At 49.3% G+C, this 23,537-nt stretch overlaps 1 protein-coding gene and 1 long non-coding RNA gene across 9 annotated transcripts in view; one reads left to right on the top strand and one right to left on the bottom strand.

The window, feature by feature from the left end:
* The window catches only part of SPATA20 (spermatogenesis associated 20), a 2,403,479-nt gene that overhangs the window by 1,085,852 nt on the left and 1,294,090 nt on the right, over positions 1-23,537 (top strand). The gene's annotated exons all lie outside the window — the stretch shown is intronic.
* Positions 9,821-12,224, bottom strand: LOC144767322 (uncharacterized). The gene is made up of 3 exons (XR_013598149.1): positions 12,126-12,224; positions 11,751-11,848; positions 9,821-9,997 (listed from the first exon to the last, which is right to left on the bottom strand). It is a non-coding gene; the product is annotated as an uncharacterized LOC144767322 (long non-coding RNA).

Genomic DNA, 23,537 nt, shown 5'->3' with positions numbered 1-23,537 from the left:
GGGAACGAGAGTGTAACCAACAAGACTCACCAATCTGAAAGAGACAATTAGTTAAGGATTCCTCACCTTAGAATTGCTCCCAGGCGTTAGACTGGATCTGGAGAATTTTTTTCCCCAGCAGTACCTCTGCGCGTTGATAGATGGCGTCGGTCGACCCCGCGTTCGTCGTTAGCATCGTGGTCGCTGAAATTACATCGCTGTATCTACTTAGACGATGCCCTCGCGCGCTGAAGTCAGTTCTTTCTTTTTCCACGCCAGCCAGCACAGATCCGGAGAGAGTGGTACCTCAAGTCACTTTTTGACTCAGTTTTTTGCAACTTTTGTTCACACCTTTTTTGATTCTATCGAATCCTGGTGCACGGAGGGATGTCACGTCGGACCGGATTCAAGGCTTGTGTCTTCTGTCACAACTGATGTCGTCACGGACCCGCACCTCGAGGGCCTTTTGTGCCTGGAGCGTGAACACAACCTGAATTTGTGCTCTGACTGCCGGGCCATGAACCCGCAGTCTTTGCAGGAGCAGTCCACTCCGCACCATTCGATGGCCCGGTCGAGAGGAAGGTCTTCGGGTAAGTCGATGCACAAGAAGAAGGCGAAGAAGCATCGCTGCTCTTCGCGTTCTCCCCGTCCGTCGGCCGACGCGACACAGGAAGCGGGAGGTAGTCGTCCGGCTCTGCCCAAGGATCCTGTTGGGTCGACTCAGGCCTTAACTCCCTTTCCGGGACCCGGAGCGACCCCAGCCCAGCTTTGAAGCCTTACATTTCAACTTCAGGCATCCCGACTCCGCTGGCGAGCCCTCAGGCCCCACGGACTCAGTTGGGGGCTCTAGGCCTTCGATGTCGGTGGCTTCAGACCTCGTGACGCCTCCTCCAGTGCCGAATCCAGTGACGACACCCCTGCCGCCTCCGACGCCAGTTGTGTTCCCAGTCGGCTTTGACCCCGGCCTCCCCCTGGATGAGGCCACGGCGCCGGACCAACATCGTCTGATGTCAGGACCTGGGCCGACCGGTACTTTTGTACGCCTGTTCTCTCCTGATGTTTTCTACCACCCTGAGTGGCTCACAGGAGAGGGTGAGGAGGACTGGAAGGGGTCTGTGGACCCTCTTGCAGACCAGTTGGAGGAACCGGACTGGAGAGTAATTGAGTGAGGCCAGTGGTCTGGACACCTCCCCAAATCTTGGCATGCTATCTCCCCCTACTGTGGCTACGGAGGAAGGTGCATCATATGCAGTGGTGTTGCGTATGGCAGCGAGGCCCTAAACCTCGTGCTTACTCCGGTGGAGGTCAGGACTAACCTCCTGACTGAGGTGCTTCAACCGGCAGCGGCCTCTTCAGAGCCCTTGCTGCCTTTTAATGACGCCCTTATGGACATCCTTCTGGGCACTTGTCCAAGCCCAAAACAGGGGCTTCTGTGGACAGGATGACTGCCCGACGCCACCGCCCGGCCGACCACATTTTCCTCTCTTCCCATCCTACCCCTGAGAGCTTGGTAGTCAAAGCCTCAACGTCTAAAGGCACATTCCCTAACACACCACCTGATAGGGAATCCAAGATGCTGGACCAGCTTGGGAAGAAGATGATTTCTTCCTCCTCCTTGGGACTGCAGTCGGTGAACACCACATGTCTATTGGGCCGTTATTCCCACTCGGTGTGGGACACTGTTGCGCAGGTGCTGCCACAGTACCCAGAAGAGGCCCGGACCGTGCTCTCCTGTGCTGTTGCCGAGGGGAGAGACGCAGCCAAGTTCACTATCCGGTGTGGGCTAGACACCGCCGGCTCACTGTGCAGGACGATTTTCACATCAAGGCAGACAAATTGCTTGAGCGCTTTAAGGATTCTAGGGCTATGCCAGATCCTTGGGCCTTGCTTCCACCTCCTGCCCAGCGCAGTCTGCTTTTCACCCCTTTCGTGGCTACGGATGGGGTGCCCCGCCACGTTCTGCCCAGAGCCACAGCCTGGGCAAGCTGTCCAACATCTGCGCGGACGAGGATCCCACCGTCGTGGATGGGGGGGCCAGCGGGCGGGCTAGTCCACCAGTGCCCCCTCTGCAGTGGCCTCCAAACCCTCCTAGTCCGACCTTTCAGGCCTATCAATTGCCAGTGGGCGGCAGGATTCGCCATCGCCTCCTCCACTGGCTCAACATCACGTTGGACAGGTGGGTTTTGCAGATAGTCCGAAGGGGCTACTCATTCCCCTTCGAGACTACCCCTCCACCCATGGCACCTCAATTGCATCGCATGTTGGAGGATCACCTGGGCCATCTCCAACAGGAAGTTACGGCTCTCTTGGCCTAGGGAGCCATCGAGCGCGTTCCTGTCCCAGAAGTAGGTCGTGGTTGTTATTCCCACTACTTTCTGGTGCCCAAGAAGGATAAGGGCCCACTTCCTATCTTGGATCTCAGGAACGTCAACTGCTTGCTCCGGAAGGGGAAGTTCAAGATGTTGAGATTTGCTCAGTTCCTGTCTGCTCTAGACACTGGAGACTGGATGGTAGCATTGGACTTGCAGGATGCTTATTTTCACATCCCTGTCCTGCTGGCCCACCGGCGTTACCTGCGGTTCACGGTAGTCCACGAGCACTTTGAGTTTACCGTGCTCCCCTTTGGCCTTACCAGCGCCCCTCGGGTGTTCACGGAAGTGATCGCAGTGGTTGCATCTCATCTGCACAGATCAGGGGTTCCAGTCTTCCCCTATCGCGACGACTGGCTGTTAATGGCGGTCTCGAGGCTGTCGTCTCACACCTCCAGACTACAGATGACCTTCTGCATTCGCTGGGGTTCACCACTGATGTGCCGAAGTCACACCTGATTCCTTCTTAGAAGCTCCTTTTCATCTTGGCAGTTCTGGATACGGCTCAGTTTCGGGCTTATCCTCCCGAGCAGGGAGTCCGGGATATTTGGGCTATGATTCCAATCTTTCAGCCTCTATCCCGGGTTTCGGTCAGAATGGCCCTGAGGCTACTGGGCCTCTTGGCCTCCTGCATCCTGCTGGTGGACTATTCCAGGTGGCATATGTATGCTCTGCAATAGGACCTGAAGTTCCAGTGGGCTCAGCATCAGGGGAATCTTTCAGATTGTGTCTAGATCTCGGAGGGCACTGCGCACCAATATCAGTGGTGGCTAACGAACCAGGATTGGGTCAACGGCAGATCCCTCTCCCTTCCCCAACTAGAGTTCACAGTGGTGACAGATGCATCACTGCTGGGGTAGGGCGGTCACATGGGAGAGGCGGAGATCGGAAGCCTGTGGTTTACAGCGGAGTACGGGCTCCATATCAACCTCCTGGAGCTTTGGGCGATTTGTCGTGCACTAAAAACATTCCTTCCCTCTGTCTGGGGAAGATTGGTGCAGGTGTTCACGAACAACACCACCTCCATGTGGTACTACAACAAACAGGGCGGGGTAGGATCATGGACCCTATGTCAAGAGGCTCTCCGACTTTGGACATGGCTGGAACATCAGGGCATATCCCTGGTGGTTCAACACCTGGCAGGTTCTCTGATTGTCAGGGCAGACGAACTCAGCTGCAGGTGCATGATGGATCACGAATGGCATCTTCACTCAAAGGTGGTGCAAGGTCTCGTTCAGCAGTGGGGAGAGCCTTGGTTAGATATATTCGCCACCAAAGAGAGTGCGCAACGTCAGCAGTTCTGCACGTTGGAATTTTCAAGGCGGCACTCGCTAGACAACGCTTTTCGTCGCTAGTGGAGTGGCAGTCTTCTATACACCTTTCCGCCTATACCACTTCTGTCCAGAGTGCTGAAGAAGATCAAGTGCGACCCTGCCCAAATCATTCTGTGGCCCCGGATTGTGCATGGAGAGTCTGGTATCCCGAGCTATTACACATGGCCATCGATCCTCCGATCAGACTTCCTCTTCGGAGGATCTTCTGTCACAGCAGCAGGGGGCAGTCCTGTACCCGAACCTGTCCACCCTCTACCTCTTTGGGTGGATTGAGCGACGATAGTTGACAGCTTCCGACCTTATTCCCAAAGTCTGTAATGTTATCTTGACATCCAGGCGTCCCTCCACTTAAACGGCATGCCGCTGTAGATGGTACAAATTGGTGGCATGGTGTGCAGCAAAGGCTGTGCATCCCCTTTCTGCCCCCCTTTCAGAAGTTCTCTCTTCATTCTTTATTTGGCCCAGCAGGGTTCTTCTCTAGGCACTCTCAAAGGCTATCTTTCCACCATTTTGGCCTTCCTTCGGCTGCCTGACCAGCCGAGGGAGGCGTCCAAGTAGATACAGCAATGTCATTCCGGGGACCACAACGCCAACGACGAACGCGGAGTCGACCGACGCCACCTATCGACACGCAGAGGTACTGCTGAGGAAAAAAAATCTCCGGATCCAGTCTGACGCCTGCTGGTAATTCTAAAGTGAGGAATCCATAAATAATCTATGTCTCTTACAGATATACCGTTACCCAAGGTAAGTAACTTGTTCTTTAGCCCTGTCATTGCTCAGAGGCCCCAACAAACATGTCTGCGTTTGCAGTTATTAACCATCAAACAAATTTTGGTGTTCCCGATAAGCTAACAAGATTTCCAAATCTTGGTAAGCCCTGTAATGTGCTGATGGGTCTACCGCTGTATATTCTATAGTCTGGCCTGAGGCAGCATCAGTAGGGTCAAACTCCACCCAGGAGTAAAAAGTTTCAAAGACATACACTGGATGTGCAGCTATTACAAAAGTAACTATCCCCTTACCTCAAGATTGATATGTTGAGTAAATGCTTCTCTGCAATTGACTCCTATAACAATAGGTGTTGCCATGATGAATGGGTTCAATTTTAAATCTGCAATCAAAGAATTAGAAAACCTACAGAACAGGGGCACAACCTCAAGCTTGACCAGCCAACGAAAATAGGTGCTTCCTTATTTCCAATAGGAGGTAATCATAATTACTATGGATGTCTCCTTAATGATATAATAATGGGGTAACTCTACAAGGTGTGCTTTCCCACCCACGGGTGACAAGGATTAAATCGGTTCAGTGCACCAGTGATGAATGTGAAACATGTTATTGTAGCCATGCAAAACACTATTCAATATGTATTTGACATAGAAGTATTGCTTTTGGGTTACTAATAATCCCACAAAGCGATCAGGGGCACATTGGAAACAGAAACAAACCTTTTTTCGTCATTCACAGCATCACACAAACTGTACTAAGAAGAATAAGCACCTTTAAGTAAAAGTATATATTACTACAGGAACAATCTGTTCATCCAAGACAACTCCACAGAATATTATAAAAATAGTAAGAAGGCATGTTATAAATAATGAAAATAAGATTAGCATTTCTAGCATTGTTTAAAATATCATTTAAAATGTAATCTAACGTCTACTTCTGTGCACTATATTGTGAGAGCATGGAAGGCAGAGCAACTTGCATTCAAGAGTTTCTTATTAAGAGAAGATGCACTGTACAGCCGTTGACAGCAAGGGCTGTCTTTATCAGCGGAAAGACAGTGTTACGTTTGAAGGGCAAGCACACACAGTGTTAGTCAGCCAGTGTTTCTCCATGACTCAGCATTATCAGCTTCATCAGCTTCATGCAAGATGTAGCATCTGCAAAGTGCGAAGTGTGCTGGCAGTAGGCGAGACCGTCTCTGGCAGAATCTCTGGCGATAATTTGGGCAAAGGTCCTCTCTTCACAAGTGGTCGTCCTTATATACTAAACTTTATCAGAGATTGGAATTTCAGACATACGTTTAAGACTGTCTGATGTAGATAATGTGCATCAAGATATGCGCCCTAGATGTTTCCTTATGAACATATAAGGTAAAAGGACGTCAATTCTGACGACACTATTTTGGTTATATGTTGGTATGTGTTCCTAATCAACTTTTACACATTAGAAAATAGACATTTGATCCAGACAGTTGTCTCCTTGTTGCTTGTATCTGTGTCATCGATCAAAGGGCTTGATAGTTTCACAGTTCTTAGAAAGATACTGTCAGGCGATATCTGTGTCTAATTGCTGACATGCAAATGATTCTCCATAAATCGGGGAAGATGGCAACTTCTATTGTTTGAGAAAGGGGAGATGACGGCCTCCATTAGTCAAGATGGAGTGGAGATCTACATAAGATGAAGACAGACCTTAGGGAGTTTTCGTCACTACCTCTCATCACTTGACTTGTCTTTCTTTGTATCACCAACATCCTGTCCTCATGTGCTGGACACCTCCATTAAGCCTTGTATGTTTTCACAAATATCACTGTTGGAGCTTTTTCAGTCCCCTCATCTTTTCCTTAAGCATGGGCGTATTTTGCGGATTCGCAATCCGCGAATTTGCGGATTTGCGGATTTGCGGATTGCGAAAATCCGCAAATTCCGCAAATTCTCGCGGATTTGCGGATTTTTGGGGGGGGTGTGTTCGCACGGGTTTCTGCAAGTTCGCGAGGGTTTTGTACAATTTCGCAAATTGCGAACTTACTTGTCGGGTCGCCAGTTTTGCGAACTTGTTGTTTCTACGTGCCCAGCCTGTTTGCAAGGCTTTCTTCATCACTGCCACCCTCTGTTACCACTGGCACTCTCTTTGGTCACCCATGCCACCCTCTGGCTCACCCATGTTACCCTCTGTGTCATCACAGCACCCTCTGGTTCACCAGTGTACATTATTGGGGCAAAGCAAAGCACTGCCATCCTGTCAACACTGGCACTCTGGTTCACCCATGCCACCCTCTGGCTGGCACACCCATGCCACCCTCGGTGTCATCACAGCACCCTCTGATTGACCAGTGAGTGTACATTATTGAGGCAAAGCAAAGCACACCTGCTAAGTGCTTTAAGTTTTGCAAACAACAACACCTGCCCTGCCCCAACTGACATTAATGAAGGCTGGCACCTGCTTGTCTGCTCCCTTTCCTTTTTGTTGCAATGTAAAACATTTTTAACAGGTTGCAATGGCATACTTGTAACTATTCTGTGACTGTCAGAGCAGGGTCACACAATAGTTGCAAGTAGGCAACCGGATTCTGGAGGGCCCCTTCAGGAAGCACTACAGGGAAATGGTTACAAATGATGAGCTCGAACTTTTGCACCTGCTCGTTGGTTTTGCTTTTGCAAAACTCGTTTTTCGGTAATTTCGCCCTATTCGCGAGGCGCGGCGTCGTGCGAAATCGACCGTGGAAGCCGCGAACTTGTGCGAGTTACCCCAAGGTTGAGTATGGGCGCCGCCATTTTGTTTGCGTGACGTATTTCCGTTTCCGCCCGCTATGTGTAATCTCGCGCGATGAGCGCCTTGCGAATACAAGTTCGCACGAGTTCGCGAGAGAAATCGCGTGCGAACTTACTTACACACACGTGTTCGGGCGGCCATCTTGTTTTTCATTCATTCCTATGTGTCTGGGCATGGTGTTTCTATCCTCTGTATATCTCTGCCATCCTTTGCTTGTTTTTTGTTTTTTTGATCTATTAAACTTTTTTTCTATCCCTCTTGTTTTCTAGGTCTATATTTTTGTGTTTTAGTCTACTTTTGTTTACTTTTCAACTACTTTTTAAAACTTTTATTTCCTTCTTTTCTACTCTTATTCTTTTTCATTTTATCTCCTTACCTGCCCAGAACATGGTGAAGACAGCAGTCAAGCTGCCCAAGACGGCCGCCGCAGCCCGTGCCCGGCTCCCGTGTGGCCGCTTGAGGGCGGAAATGGTGGTGCCCCGGGAGATCTTCAGCCCTGAGGAGGTGGGCGCACTTGTTTTTTATGTGCAGCGCCGTCTCCCCAGGACCATCGCGGCAGGCGGCAGGATCGCTGCTGGTTACACCAACAGCCAGGAGCGACGGAAGCGGTGGGGGCAGGTGTGCCGGGCCCTTTTTAAGATCACGGGGGTCCAGCGCACCTACAATCAAGTCACCCACCGCTGGACCGATATCCTGGACCGAGAGCGTGACCTGCTAGACGTGCTGGGAGTGGAGGTCCCCGGGCTTGGTGAGTAGTAGTAGCAATTTTTTCATCACTCACTACTCTGTTTTTTCTCCTGCTCTGTGTGACTGTGTTATATTGCAAATGTTTGCTTTAATTTTTTTACAAAGAGCAATAATGCTGCTGATTACATTGATAAGAGAGGTAAATTAATATTTCAAAATCTTCTGTGCATTTCAGGTGCACTGTTCTCCTTCTCTGTGGCGGTGCCACTGCTTATTTGTTTTCTATTTTGTGTTCATTTAATTGGGCTGAGTAATGTATGAGTGTATTTTACAGAACTGCGTAATGCTAGACACAAAGGGGCAGATTTACAAGCCCCTTGTTCCACGTTTACGCTGCCTTACCTGACGCACAGCGACGTAAACGTGGCGCATCCCTGCGAGTCATGTACAACGTGATCCATCTAAGGAGATGCGCCACGTGAAGGCCTGGGCCTGCGCCACAATGGGTGCGTTCCCACGCAAGGGGTGGGGGTGGCGGTCAGGCAGCTGTGCGCCTCGCAAAAGTGCCTGCGTGAAATCTACAAGATTTAACGCAGGCACTTCCGCGACGCTGCTATGTCAATTCTTTATGCGTGCTTGCTTGAAGCAGGCGTAAGGACTGATGCGGTATGTTGAGTATTGGGCAGCCCTGAGCATTGCTATAGTTGCAACGCGCCCGCGACGCGACTCTAGAGATGCGCCCCTCTTTCGTCACGAGATGCGTCACGCATCTGCCTACCCTTGCGCCAGGGTTTGCCGCATTGTAATAGCGGCGCATCTGCCGTGACGCAAGGTTAGTTTTGCGTTACGCATTTGTTCTGGTGCACATCTGGAGGTGTCCAGCTCAGAACTCGTAAGTATGCCCCTAAGTGTCAGATTAGCAATTACCTGCGCATCCCTGCAAAGTGTGCGGCACGCCAGCACCACCCATGGTGCGCCGTATTTACAATGCTGCACACCATGGTCCCAAAATGTCACCGAAGCGTTACGCATCGGTGCCTTAAAGGCGGCTCATTGATGGAGTTGCGTTGCAACGATGGCGCAGCTCCAGCAATGCTGCGTCAAGCCGTAAGTCTGCTTCATGCAGGCGCAGGGTTTCAGTGACGCATCATTGTCCTAAATGACTGATTGAAATTTTATCTATTCCCCATAGCCACTTTTAGCATGCGTTCCTGCGCAGGAACGCCCTCCCTTGCGCTGGAACGCTCCCTAATGGCGCAGGGCTTTAGAATGGGATGCATCTGCCATATGCGTCACGTTGTTAATATACGCCACACCATGGCGCCTCTCTTGTTGTGGCGCTGCGTCACAAAAGTGACGCAAGAACGGAGCAAAAGAGCTGCAAGGGGCTTGTAAATCTGCCCCTAGAGTAGAGGCTCAGGTGCAGTCCTTCCTTTGTAGCCCTCTTTTTGACTGAAATAGTTGGTTCTTGTTCTTTCTAAATGTTTGATTTGGTTGACAAGGACATCGACAAGCAGCAATCATCAATGTTTTCTGTTCTTTCTTTCATGTTGTACGTCAGGTCCGCCCAGGGGCAAGCGGACCGAAAAATCGGATGCAGTGGCTCCAAAGGAGGAGGATGTAGGCCAGGGCGGCGAGTGCTCCTTTGCTGGCCCCAGTAAGTTTTCATTTAAATATAGAGGACCTATTGTTGTCCAAGCGTTCCTAATTTAATTGTTTCGAAATAGTGTTTAGATAGGAGCAAAATCAATAATCCTACTGTTGCAGGGACAATTCTCCACAAACCGAACTATGGACACCAAAGACCAGAGTAATAATATTTCAGAGTGGCGTGTTTGGCACACTGTATAAATAAACCTGGTAGTGTCAGCGGCACGGACTCCTCCTTGCAAAAATTGCAAAACTTTTCGCTCAGTCACTCTAGAAAAACCACAGAGTCTATTCAAGTTTAAAAGCTTTATTAAAAGTTTAAGTAAACACATATATTAAAATAAAGTTAGTTGGAAATGGAAAAGTGCTTGGTGCTGAGTTGATGAGTAATGGAAAACATTTCTTGTGGTCGAGCCGAGCTTTCACCTGGTTTGAAGTTGATGTTGCTCTTGTCCTTAGAAGTCCAGTTTCTGTCTGTTCAGAGAAAAATGGAGTGTGTTAAAATTAAGCAAGCATTCAACAATTGTGACAAAAAATGAAGCAAGACAACAGCTTTCCCTGGAAGGAGGGACATTTTTACTTTAGACTAGAGTAGACAGTCAATTAATTTTTCTGTTGTTTTCAAATTTTTTCATTCATAGACCAAATACTAGTGGAGTGGTGTAATCTAACATTCTTAAATCAACTTTGTAGGTGGAACATCTGGTGGCGGGGCCAGCTCGGATGTGGTGGTGATCCTTGACTCGGAGTCCGAGGATCAATCTGGGGAGGAGGCGGCGCTAGAGGAGTCGGACCAAGAAGAAGTACAGACTGTGAGGAAGGAGACAGTGGCGGTGGCGAGTACAGGTAAGCTGGATCATGGTACTATCTGACTCTTAGATAGGATATGATGTGTATCCAGTGGTGGCCCAGTGACAAATTACAATATGGTAATTACAGCAGGCTGGGACCGACAGACAGATAGAGGCAGAGACAGAGAGAGAGGAAGACAGAAGGAGAGAGAGAGAGAGGGAGGGAGCCAGAGGGAGGGAGACAGAGAGAGAGAGACAGCGAGGTAGAGGGAGACACAGGGAGACATAAAGAGGGAGACAGAGAGAGAGAGAGAGAGGGAAACAGACATATCGCCTGGGCTTCTGCCAGATCTCTTTCATATGAAAGAGCATCAAACCAAGGATACAAGTGAGTTGTGGGAAGGGAAATGGTGATTCAAGCGCCCCCCTTGCCCCTCCCTGCGGACGCCCATGATACTGGCCTGAATAGTTTTGTACTGCGCTGGCTAGTTGCTAGTTGTACTGTGACACAACTTCCTGCTGAATTATTTTGTGTTAATCATATTCTTAAAGAGCATTGGTTACATATTATGTCTTTCTTTCTTCATATAGTTGGCAATACTAAAACCTCAAAACCGACGAGGAGTATGCTGGCTGTACTGGCCCGGCAACGGAGGCTGGAAGCAACTGTTGCCCAATATCGGCGGCTGGTGGAATTGGAGGGGGACGACACACAGTCCAGTGCATCAACATCTGCATCCTCCTCCGTGACCCCACGTTCTGCCGGTAAGCGCAGTGCTCCAGCGAACCGGAGCCGTGCTGGAAGACGCCACCGCCGAGCAGCAAAAGCTGCACCTCGCAGTACTGTTAAGGCTCGCTTGCGCCGTGCACTCCGCAGAGTGTCCGACCTAGAGGCGGAGGTCCAGAAATGGAACGAATATCAGAATGTGGTGGAGGGCCTCCGCCTAGATCACGCCACCCTCCAGGAGAAGTATGATGCCCTGGCCCTAAGGCATGATGCCCTGGAGGCCAAACTTAACAGCTTGCATCCCTAGAGTGTCCCTTGCCCCTTTTTTAGAGACTTTTGGGGGGTGGGAATTGGGAGTTGGGTTTTTTGGGGACTTTTGAAGGACTATTTATTTGTTGGGGTTAGGGAGGGTCTTGCGGGAGATTATTTTGTTAGGGATATAAATATACTTTTTCAAACTTTATCTGAGCATACCTGTTTTTTTACTACTTTTGAGCTTGGTGGGTGGTGGTTTTGCAGAAAGTTCATTTAACTGAACACTGTCATCGTGTTGGTTCACGTGCAATAGGCCAAATGTTTTCCAAAGTAAATGCCTGTCACAGAGTTTGTTAATTCAAGAGCCCTAGGACTTTACTACCAGTACCACTGTCACTCTCTCGCCTCTCCGAACACTCCATTATACTACCTCCCATCCAAACGCTTATCTTACCTGTAATTTGTGTTTGAGGGCTGGCTCCACCTGGAATTCACAGAGTCCTAAAGCGTTCTGCAGCAGGGCCACAACTGGAGTTTCCCGGCGTGGATTTTCTGCAAAACAAAAGCAATCAACATTAGAAATGTGGCAGCGGTGCTCACACACCACAAAAACCTAGAAGCCCCACAGACAGCACCCCTAAGACAGGCAAGCGAGCAATAATAATGCCTAAACGTTCACGTGCAATAGGCCAAATGTTTTCCAAAGTAAATGCCTGTCACAGAGTTTGTTAATTCAAGAGCCCTAGGACTTTACTACCAGTACCACTGTCACTCTCTCGCCTCTCCGAACACTCCATTATACTACCTCCCATCCAAACGCTTATCTTACCTGTAATTTGTGTTTGAGGGCTGGCTCCACCTGGAATTCACAGAGTCCTAAAGCGTTCTGCAGCAGGGCCACAACTGGAGTTTCCCGGCGTGGATTTTCTGCAAAACAAAAGCAATCAACATTAGAAATGTGGCAGCGGTGCTCACACACCACAAAAACCTAGAAGCCCCACAGACAGCACCCCTAAGACAGGCAAGCGAGCAATAATAACGCCTAAACGTTCACGTGCAATAGGCCAAATGTTTTCCAAAGTAAATGCCTGTCACAGAGTTTGTTAATTCAAGAGCCCTAGGACTTTACTACCAGTACCACTGTCACTCTCTCGCCTCTCCGAACACTCCATTATACTACCTCCCATCCAAACGCTTATCTTACCTGTAATTTGTGTTTGAGGGCTGGCTCCACCTGGAATTCAGTGTCCTAAGGCGTTAGGGGACTCGTCAACGTAAGTTTCTTCATTGTGCAGAATCCAGGCATCAGCATTATGGGTAATGGATAGGGTGAGTCTGGAGGAGGAGGACTCAGGATAGACGACCAGGACTGAGTTCTTGTCAACTAACTGTTGTGAACCTGAGGAATGCTGCGGCATCAAAATCAAGACAGTTCTGTTGATGGGCTTGTTGTTTTATTGGTTGATTACAGTTTTGTTGGGAATGTGATGAAGCACTTGCTAAAGAAAGACAGACACACAGGAATAAAAGTGAATAAGGAGGACTAAATTTACAATTAATGAATGATTGACTAATTTTCAGAACTCGCTGTCAGGGAAGCAGAACTCGTCCTCATACTCTGCTAAATCATCAGTCGGGGTTACTTCTAGTAACTGAGGAGAACTTTCCTCAGGTAGGTCGGTGTCCTCTTCTTCCTGCGTGGATTCTCGTACTCTGGTGGTATGAAGTGCTGGTTCATCTTTATCAAGGTGAGCCACTCCACATTTGCGGGCAAGAGGCGGGACCTTTTGGAAGTCACAATGCCACCAGCAGAACTAAAAACACGTTCTGAAGACACGCTTGCGAGTGGGCAAGACAAGTAATTGATAGCCAGGTTGGTGAGCTCTCGCCATATTTTTCTTTTCCCATGCCAATACGCCAATGGGTCCTCAGTAATATTGACCTCTGTTGAGTCATCCAGATAGGCCTGCACCATTGAAAGAATGTCCTCCCGGATTCCTGTATTTTGCACTTCTGTGTCCTTTCTAGGACAAGGAAACCCTAGCTGAGTTAGCCAACCTGCTTCAGACATATCGCCTGGGCCTGGTTCAGATGATACGGTTGCTGGTGTGGTTAACGGCTCAGAGGAAAAGACACTCACTTCTGCCACAGGCACAGATGCAGAAGTGCTTTTTTGGGACGCCTGATGGCCTGCTGATTCACTAGTAGTACTGTCTTCTCCTACAGTTTCCTTCCGCTCTCTTTCAAAACGAATGGCTGACTGAGCTAGCCAACCTTTGTACTCTGTAACATCCGATGTTTCAAAAGGAATTATTACTTTGCCAAACAATGGCTTTTTGTAACGTGGATCCAGAATAGTAGCACAAATGTAGTGCTGTTGTTTCTTGATTTTTACAAGCCGTTCATTGCTAACTAGGCGTTGTAATAATCTCTGCGCCAACTCATGTGCTTCGTTCTTTCCAACGTCCTTTAATTGTGAAGACACCACCTTGACTTGGTGCTCGAGCTTCAGCAACAATGGGATAGCTTTGCTCAAAGAACAGTCCTCCCTGCTGACGTCACGCGTGAAGACCTCAAAAGGACGAAGCATGTCTGTCAGGCTTTTAACTAGCTGCCATTGCTCCACCGCTAGCATCATTTCTGTTGTATCACCACCCAGGTTGTAGAAATACTTATTGACTACTGGAAACAGCTCATGCAGACGCTCAAGCATGTAGAAGGTTGAGTTCCAACGTGTTGCCACCTCCTGGATAAGTGCTTTCACTGGCATTCTACGTTCATTTTGCTTGCGCCTCAGCTCCTTCCGGGCCTTAAAAGAATGGTTGAAATGTGTGCATATTCTTCTGCAGATGGTCAGTGTTTTGTCGACTGCAAGTTCTTTTTTCAAAAAATTTTGCACAACAAGGTTGATACAGTGCGCCAAACACGGCACTCTGAAATAGAAACCGTCCTCCATGGCCTTAACTACATTGCTGCCATTATCTGTAGAAACATAACCAACCTTGCATTTTCTTGGGGGCAGCCATTGCGAGACCTTTTTGTTAAAGTCAGCCAAAATGTTGACTGCAGTATGACTTTTCTCCATGCCAAACATGGCTAATGTTGCATGTTTACGAGCACCCTTAAAAATCTCGACCAAGTCACCACCTGCATTTATCTGTTTTATGACTCCTGAAAAAGAGACCCAGTGTGCAGTGATGCACATGTAATCAAGGGCTTGGCAACTGGTCCACATGTCTGTTGTCAGGTGTATAGTGTGAACAGCACTCTTCTGCAAAGCTGCCCCCACCAACTCAAGCACCTCTTTATGTAGTGCTGGAACAGCAACCCTGGCAAAATAGAACCGGCTAGGAACCTTCCATTTAGGGGCCAGTGTTGCCACGAGTTCAAGGAAACCCACACCTTCGACAAACGAAAAAGGGAGAAGGTCCACCGCTAGCATTTTAGCCAGCTTAGTGTTATACAGGCGTACAGTTGGGTGGTTGCGTTGAAATTGCACATCTGAGGAGAACATGGCTGAAATGGTGCGCTGGACAAATTTACGGGATGATGCTGATGCCTTCTTCGACCCACTTCTGATCAGTGTTGACATTTTCCGCATTGGTGTGTCTCCCAGACTCTCAGTGTGCCTCCTATGTGTTCCGGAGGGTGTGGTGCTGCCAGGGGTACTGGGTGCAACCGGACACATGTCTGACGCTTCTTCTACCTCCCCGTCATCTTCAGATGAAACACCTAGTATGGGTATATTTTGGCCACTTGCCCTTTGGGATCGCTTTCCCTTGACGTTTGCTAGGTGCGGAAACCATTCGACAGCGTGCTTTCTTTCAAGATGACCTATCTGGCCTCCGGTTCCATAGTTGGTACCAGTCTTACCACGGCTAACGCTAGTCTTACAAATGCAACAAACGGCTATGTTATCATACTTTTCATGGACACTAAAAAAGTTCCAAACTGGGGACTGGAAACTTCTGGTTTTGCCGCACGAGGTGATACTGCTGCCAATGCCAGATGAAGCAGTGGTGGATGAGCCTTGCAGACATCTACTGGGTTGTGCAATTATTGCAGCAACCTTACTTGAGGGAGTCGAGCTGGATGGAGTCCCCCTCTGGGGAGAAAATATGGGAGCTGTAGGTTTTGTTGAACTTGTTGTACTACTTGACTGCGTTGGTGGTGCTACCAGTGCCACGTCGCCAGGGTCACGCTCAGCATGACGTCGGGATAGGGTATAAATGTCTGTCTGCTGCATGGCCGGTGTGGCTGGAATGACGTGTGTGATGACTAGGTCATTGCTGTCATCCTGTTCATCAACATCAGAATGAACCACTTCATCAAGTCCGACGTTCGGATCCATAAGTATGAGCTTTCCGGGGCCCTTCCTTTTAACATTTGATACCTTTCGCAGCTCATGGTGTGCCTCCCTCTCAGATGTGGGAGATGGTTGCCAATCTAGATCCAGATCATCATCTGATGGAGCGGGGCTTGAAGAGGAACTTCTACACACCCTCCTTGATCTTTTCCTTGCTGGGGAGCTGGGAGAAAATGAATCATCAGGAGGAGTGGCTTCGTCTTCCTGACATGATACCCCGGCTCCAAAGTCAATTTCCTCCTGTGCCCCTACTTCTGGAAGAACAACCATTGTGGGCACTTGGACCGCTCCATGCGCCGCTACATGGGCATCTTCACTGACCTCTACTTGCAAGTCTCCATGGACCTCTCCTTCTCGGTCTTCTCCTACTCGGCCTTCTCCTTCTCGGCCTTCTCCTTCTCGGCCTTCTCCTTCTCGGCCTTCTCCTTCTCCTTCTCGGCCTTCTCCTTCTCGGCCTTCTCCTTCTCGGCCTTCTCCTTCTCGGCCTTCTCCTTCTCGGCCTTCTCCTTCTCGGCCAGCTCCTTCTCGGCCAGCTCCTTCTCGGCCAGCTCCTTCACAGCCAGCTCCTTCACAGCCAGCTCCTTCTCGGACAGCTCCTTCTCGGACAGCTCCTTCTCGGACAGCTCCTTCTCGGACAGCTCCTTCTCGGACAGCTCCTTCTCGGACAGCTCCTTGCGCATGTACTTCTGCTTGTACTAGTAGCCCATGCAGTTGTTGTTGCGGCTTTGGTTGTTGAATAGTACTTGTGAGATGAGTTACAACCTGTGTTGATGGTGTGCTGCTACTTTCTTGCGATGAACGAACATCACTGGTCGTTGGTGATTCAACAACTAAACAGGCTACCTGTGCAGCACTCATGGTGGGCCTTTGTTTTTTTTGTTGTTTTTCCCCAAAAAATGTATTGGTTGAGCCACCAGTCTCCTTGGTAAGTGGTGCCACTTGCTTCTATCGTTTCTCATGTTATGTTTCTGTATTATTATTTCAGATTGCTTTGTGGCTCCTGAAGAAGGCGTTAAGTCGCCGAAACGCGCGTCGAGTACTGTATTGTTATTTCGGTTGGACACCCTCATGATTGGTGTTCCTTTTATAAATTGATATTGTAATTGTTTTTAATGTAATTCCTTGGTTGTGATTTTTTAGCATTGTGTCATTTAGTTGTTACTTTCATTGAATATTGTATGTGTTTATTGTTTACATTAAATATATGTGTGTTTTTATTAAAATTTGATGAATTTAGATCACCCCTACAGCTTTTCAATTGTCCTTGACTTGGGTTCCTTACTTGTTTATTTTATTTGAAAACTTTTGACTGCCTAGGCATTTTTCGCACACAGGCCACTTGCTTCTTCTCCTTAGTAGAGACATCTTTCTTGCAAGAGGACCTACGGGCACCTCTTTTTGGAGCCATCTTCTTCAGATGTCGGAACAACAGGCCGCAGCAGGACTTCTTCCTGGCACTGAATGCTCAACGATGATGCAGAGTTTTGTGCACCTAAAAGCAAACGAAGACAGAGGAACATCAGTAAATATATGTTGCTTATGTAGCGCTTCAATAAACAGTTAGCAAGTAGGCATTTATGAATACACACGTGCACAGTGCACACCACACAATATGGAAATTTCAAAATTAGGATTTGCTAAATTTTTGGGAAACAGGAATTTAACATTGATCCAAGAGAGCACACACACAGAGGGTTGTACTTTCATGTACCCCTGACTCCGCCTGGGCACAATGGGTGAAAGCAAGGCACAATGGGTGCAGGCCTATGTCTCAAAGCTCACTGCCTGCCTTCAAAATGGCCACTTGACCCCCCCCATCCACATGGCCAGGACCATGCCTCAAAATGGCCACCACCAACATAGCCAGCCCCCAACCCCTACTCCAAAAAGTGAAAAAACACAACACTAATCAAATCACCACAATCCAATGCCATCCATCAAGTTTCAGAAGGCTTATGCTGCCTGCTGGTGGTTTTCCGGTGCAAAATTGCAATTTTTACAATTCCGCGAGTGCGAGATTGTTGCCTCACGGCGCGAACGTGGCGAAAAACCAGCAAAATCCGCGAACAGACCGATTCTGGGCCCCCTGGGCATAATGGATGACATCAGAGCACACTGGGTGCAGGCCTATGGCACAAAGCACACAAACTGGCTTAAAAATGGCCCCTAGACCCCCACCCACACGGACCAGGCAATAAAATGGCCCCCACCCACATAGCAAGCCCCCAACACCACCCCAAAAAGTCGTAAAACACACAAAGATCACCACAATCCAATGCCATCCATGCCCTGGCCAGAATCATGTTAAAAAAAAAATTCAAGAAAACAGTTGTATCATGCATGCACCCATAACTACTAAGCCTGGTGGTTTTCAATTCATGTGCAGAATTGTAATTTTTACAATTTCGCGAGTGCGAGATTGTTGCTGCGCGGGACACGAGCAGTGCGAACACAAGCAAAAACATCCTCAGCTCGCGAACTTGCAGATTTTCCCCCCCAAAAAGTCGAAAAAAAAGCAACACACACAAAAATCACCACAAACAAACAACATTAACTTACTTGTTTGTGAAATCAAATTTCGAATACAAAAGTAATCCAAAAGGCCTCAAATGCAAATATCCAGCAGCAACCACAAAAAGTAATCCTTCCCAGTCAAGATCGAAATCAAAGTGGCCAGGAAATGGAGGAGCTTGCTGGACAGGAACAGGAAGTTGGAGACTGGGGCACTTCCTTCACCCCACCCCTATGGGAGGAGCTTGCTGGACAGGAACAGGAAGTTGGAGACTGGGCCACTTCCTTTACCCCTCCCCTTGTAATTTTTGTACTTTCGCGAGTGCGAGATTGTTGCGAGATTGACCGCGAGCAGTGCGAACACAAACAAAAAATCCGCTTCACGCGGATTTGCGTATTCTCGCCACATCCGCGAGAGTTCGCGGATTGCGGATTCTCCGAAAATACGAAAAATCCGCGAGCGTAACGGATTTTACGCCCATGCTTACTTTTCCTAAGCTTACAGCGTGTAGCCATATCCATCTGCTGGTTCACGTTTCCACCATTGTCCGCTGCATAGACTCATTCTCTCTACCCTGATTGTTAGAACGAGGTCTCCAGTTGTCCAGAGTCCGCACCCTAGCCCTAGGGGGGACCCCTGATTTCGACATGGTAGCTTGGCGCGAGGCAGGTAGGCACGCACAAGGCTATGTGTGAAGTAGTTGTGCAGCACACCCCCACACTGACACAGTTAAGCACACACAATAAGGAGACATCACTCCAGTTTCATTTAGGAGAACAAGTATCTTTATCTACTTCTTGTCAGGGTAGAAAACGCAAAGTTCTCACAGTATGCAGGGTAAACGGTGTTTGTATCCTCAGCTCAATACAGGCAACAATCTTTATGCAGATAGACAATATAGGTAACAATTCTTATGCTGGGATTTAATATAGGTAACCATTCTTATGCAGGGATTCAATATAGGTACCCATTCTTATGCAGGGATTCAATGCAGTTCCAAAGAAGACATTTCAGCAGGGGGGGGCATTTCCCAGATGGTTTTTTTCGCATCTGGCTAACTTCCCCAGGTATTCAGGCCCCAGGAGCACCTGGGGCTATCCTTGCTGTAAATAGGACGGGGCCTCCGAGTTGGCGTAGGCCCCAGATCTCCCCATCTCACCAGTTCAGTCCCTGCGGGGGAATTCAGGCCCCAAAGCAGCACCGGCTCCGGCCTGCGCAGGACGCCCCCCTCCCCAGTCAGCCCGCTCCTCACATCACTTGGGGCATTGACTGGGGTAGGCAGATTGACTTACGGCCATGCCCAGGACTCTCTCCGCTTCCCAGAAACCGGTCTGAGGAATTCATGGGCTCCCTCACTCCTCGGAGCCCCTCTCGTGAGTGCCTGGGGCAGGCCCGGATTTCCTGGACAGTTCCTCGTCCGGAAGCCAATCAGGTCAAGGCTTCCTGGGTATGCGGCCGATGACGCGGCCGGAGTCCTGGTTGCCAGGCGACGCTCCCCTTCTCGCGCCCAATCCCAGCGCGGCACTCTCCAGCCGGGACTGGGTGTCCCTTCGTGTCGGTGATTTGGGCCACAGTCACGCCCTCCTTACTCAGCACTCGTATGAGGCTTCCCGGCCAGCGGCGGTGAGTCCCCCACACCTAGCGCTTCTTCTCCCACAGCGCGGGGGCCGTGGCGATGAACTGGGACACAGCGCTACTTCTCCCACAGCGCAGGAGCCGCTGCGGTGATCTTGGCTTGCAGTAGCGCTCTTAGCTCACAGCGCTTTCAGCTCCCAGCACGTTCAGCCCACCGCGCATTCAGCTCACCGCACATTCAGCTCACAGCGCTCCAACGTACCTCAGGGGTCCTCCGGCAGCAGCAGTACTTTCAGGCTCACAGCGCTCTGCAGTCACAGCTCTGGTAATGGGTTTCAGGTGTCAGACACACAACGCATCCCAGTCACAGCGCTGGTAATGGATTTCGGGTGTCGGTTGTAGGGGAAGGGAATATGGCATTCCTTGAGAAGGCACCCCAGGGATGGTATTCCTGGTTCCTCTCCCGCAGGGCAAGGTCAGCTGGCAGGCAGGGAAACTCATCTAACTTGGGGCAGCAGTTCCTAGAATCAGTCAGCCTCAGTAGTGTAGCAATCCCCCTAGCTCAGCAGCCTTCACTCCAGCGGAGGGTCCCCAGGTCCAGTAGTGTAACTAACTTATGAGGTTCCCTCCTTTTCTTTTATACCCCTAGGTCAGGTGACCCTCCAAAAAGGTGGCAAGATGGGGGGATTGGAAGGTTCTAGAAGAATCTAGGTACTCTGTGGTATCTGTCTATGGTGACAAGAGGCGGGACGGCCAAGGTTACAGTAGCATTAAGTCCCAACCTTACCGCAGTAGCAGGGGCCTGTGGCAACCATGTTTTTAGGAGAGAGCACCTGCAACTCAACACTGTTTAGCAGCGGTAAGGCGCCCAGAGTTCTATGTCCAGCAAAAATGGTGGTCAATAATGAGGGGAAAAAGGGGAAAAAATGTAGGGGAAGACCACCCTAGGGCTGACAGGTCTAACACTGATATTATGTGATTTCAACATCAAACCTCGCTACTCTCCCACACCAACACACCTGTCCTGAAAACCTAGAGCTACAAAATCAGAGCAGCTGCCAAGTTGCTTTTTCCTTCTCCTTGGGACAGCACCCCACTACATTTTGGCCCATGAACCTTCTTGCCTCTTCGGGCTGATTGAGCAACATCTGTACTCTTCTTCTCCTAGTTCTTCTCCATTTCCCTTTGGAGCCTTCTTCTCCCCTTGCCAATCTTAGTTGCTCTGGGTTGAGAGGGTTTGGTGTGCTTATTGGTTAGAATTCAAAGTATACAAAAAAGTGATGGATGGCCACTGGCAATTATTCATTATGTAGTGGCTAAGTGGCCAAAGCACTTGCCGCTTCAGTTTGGACCCAGCTATATGCAAATCAGTCTTAATCCTGCTCCCATAGGAGCAGCCCTGCCCGAGATGCCAAATCCGGTCTTCCCTGAACTGAAACACAATCAACCCAGGACTGGTTTCGCCCTAGTTATCCAGTATTAGGGTATCTTTCATAGATTCACATGCCTGAATCATTCCCCGTCGTCGAGGCGGGAGTCCCACGGTAAATAAAATATATAATAGCAGTGCCTAAAATTTCTTGTAGTAGGCTGGAAAAGCCTAAAGGCCTAACTAGGCCTCAAAACTTAGCAGCCTATCTACATCATTATGTAAAAAGACCTGAAATATTAGCCTCAGCCAATCAGCTGTCCTCACCCTCTAGAACCTTCCCTGCTCAGGCAGTTCTCCTCAGATTTTCACCGCACTTCGTGTGTAAGGGAGTCTCCCTGAGTGCCTACTCAGTTTTTTGGATTTTCTAGCTTCAAAATGTCTGAAAGGAAAGCTCTTTTCAAACCCTGTGGAACCTGCTTCAAGAAGAGAGTCCATGTGGATGACAAGCACTCGGATTGTATTTATTGCCTACACCCTTCACATGTTGTGAAGGACTGTAGAATTTGCCGTACCTTCCCTCAGAAAACCATCAGGGATAGGGAGGCAAGGGTTCTTTTGTGGCTGAAGTCTTCATCTGCTGATGAGGAGGACAAAGCCTCAACTTCTAGCAAGAGAGCTAGATCCACGGACAATGCTTCTCCTGAGAGAAAGAAATTGTTGAAATCCTCTCAGAAAGCTTCAGAACCCTCTCAGAGTGCATCGGCTTCTTCACATGTGAGTACTACCCAGACCAAAACTTTAACTCTGGTGTCTGTACCAACTACTACTTGGACTTCTACCTCCTCTTCTACTTCTGTGGTTACCACTTCAGCTATCACGTCACCTTTGATGTCTGTTCCACCTTTAATATCAAAAACCAAGTCACAGTCTTTGAAATCCTTCTCTGCGAAGGCTCCATCGACTAAAACGTCTGCTCCGTCGACGACCGCACGGCCGTCGTCGACGAAAACAATGTCTCCAAGGGATTCGTCGTCAAAGACATCATCGACGACCTCGTCGACGAAGATCTCGTCGACGAAGACGCCACCATCGGACGCGTCGACGACGGCGTCGTCGGCGAGAACACCATCGACGACCCCGACGACGAAGGGATCGTCGACGAAGACACCATCGACGGCTCCGTCGACGAGGGACCCGTCGACGAAGACACCATCGACGGCCCCGTCGACGAGGGACTCGTCGACGAAGACACCATCGACGGCCCCGTCGACGAGGGTCCCGTCGACGAAGATACCATCGACGGCCCCGTTGACGAGGGACCCGTCGACGAAGATATTATCGACGGTCCCGTCGACGAGGGACCCGTCGACGAAGACGCCGGCGACGGTCTCGACGACGAGGGACCCGCCGATGACGGCCTCGTCGATGACGGCGTTATCGACACTCTCAACATCGAAGGACTCGTCATTGACAATACCTTTGACGGCCTCGTCGACGACAAAATCTTTGGCGTTGGCAGCGCCGTCGACGGAGAATCCGTTTACTGGGGCTTCTGCTCATCGGCTGCACGGTTCCCCACCTGCAAAAATACAATTCACTCATTTCCAAATGAAGACTTACAAAAGGCAGGATTATTCACATATATCTCCGCTCTTGCCATCACACATTTTGGAGACATACATGCAAGGAGAGTCAGAAGAAGGAGAAGAGGATGATGACCCCTTTGGGATTGCCTGTCACCCTTCTCAATTGCATATTAAACTTCAAGAGGATGATGAAGAAGAGTTCCAGGAGCAATATACGCATGACGTATACTCCACTCCATATCAGTCACCTCGTTCTAGACTTCCTCGGTCTGAGGACACAACACATTTACCTACTTCCTTAATACAGGACTTGCAAGCTATGTTGGCAGATTATCGACAGAGATTTCCTCCAACTGAGGGTGCGCCTGCTGGGTCATCTGCTCCGGCTACTGTGCCACGACCTCCGTCGCCAAGAGCTCCTTTGTCTCCACAGCCACGTACTTCACCAATTCCTCAGGTTTTGGACAGTTCGTCCTCTGATGGTGACGAAAGTAGAGAGGAGGGAGAATTGCCGGATAACACTCCAGTGGACCCTTGGGAGGATTATGTCATCCCTACACCTTCTCCACCACCTCCCCGTCCTTCAGACTCTCCACCTGAAGATATTGGGGGTTTTCACAATATTATGCAGAGAGCTGCTAATAGATTTCAATTGGTCGTCACAGTTGAGCAGTCGGACTGCTTTTTACATGACTTTAAGGAAGGGTATCGGAGAGTGATCAGAGCCATACCTATTATTGACTATATCTGGAAGGAAGGCCTCAATATTATGAAAACACCAGCCTCCATTCCAGCAGTTTTACAAAGGATTGATAAAAAGTATCGAGCAC

The sequence above is a fragment of the Lissotriton helveticus genome, chromosome 7 (assembly GCF_964261635.1).
Source record: "Lissotriton helveticus chromosome 7, aLisHel1.1, whole genome shotgun sequence".
Classification (NCBI taxonomy): Eukaryota; Metazoa; Chordata; class Amphibia; order Caudata; family Salamandridae; genus Lissotriton; species Lissotriton helveticus.
Note: the sequence above shows the minus strand (reverse complement) of the source record. Positions and strands in the feature narration are given on the sequence as shown.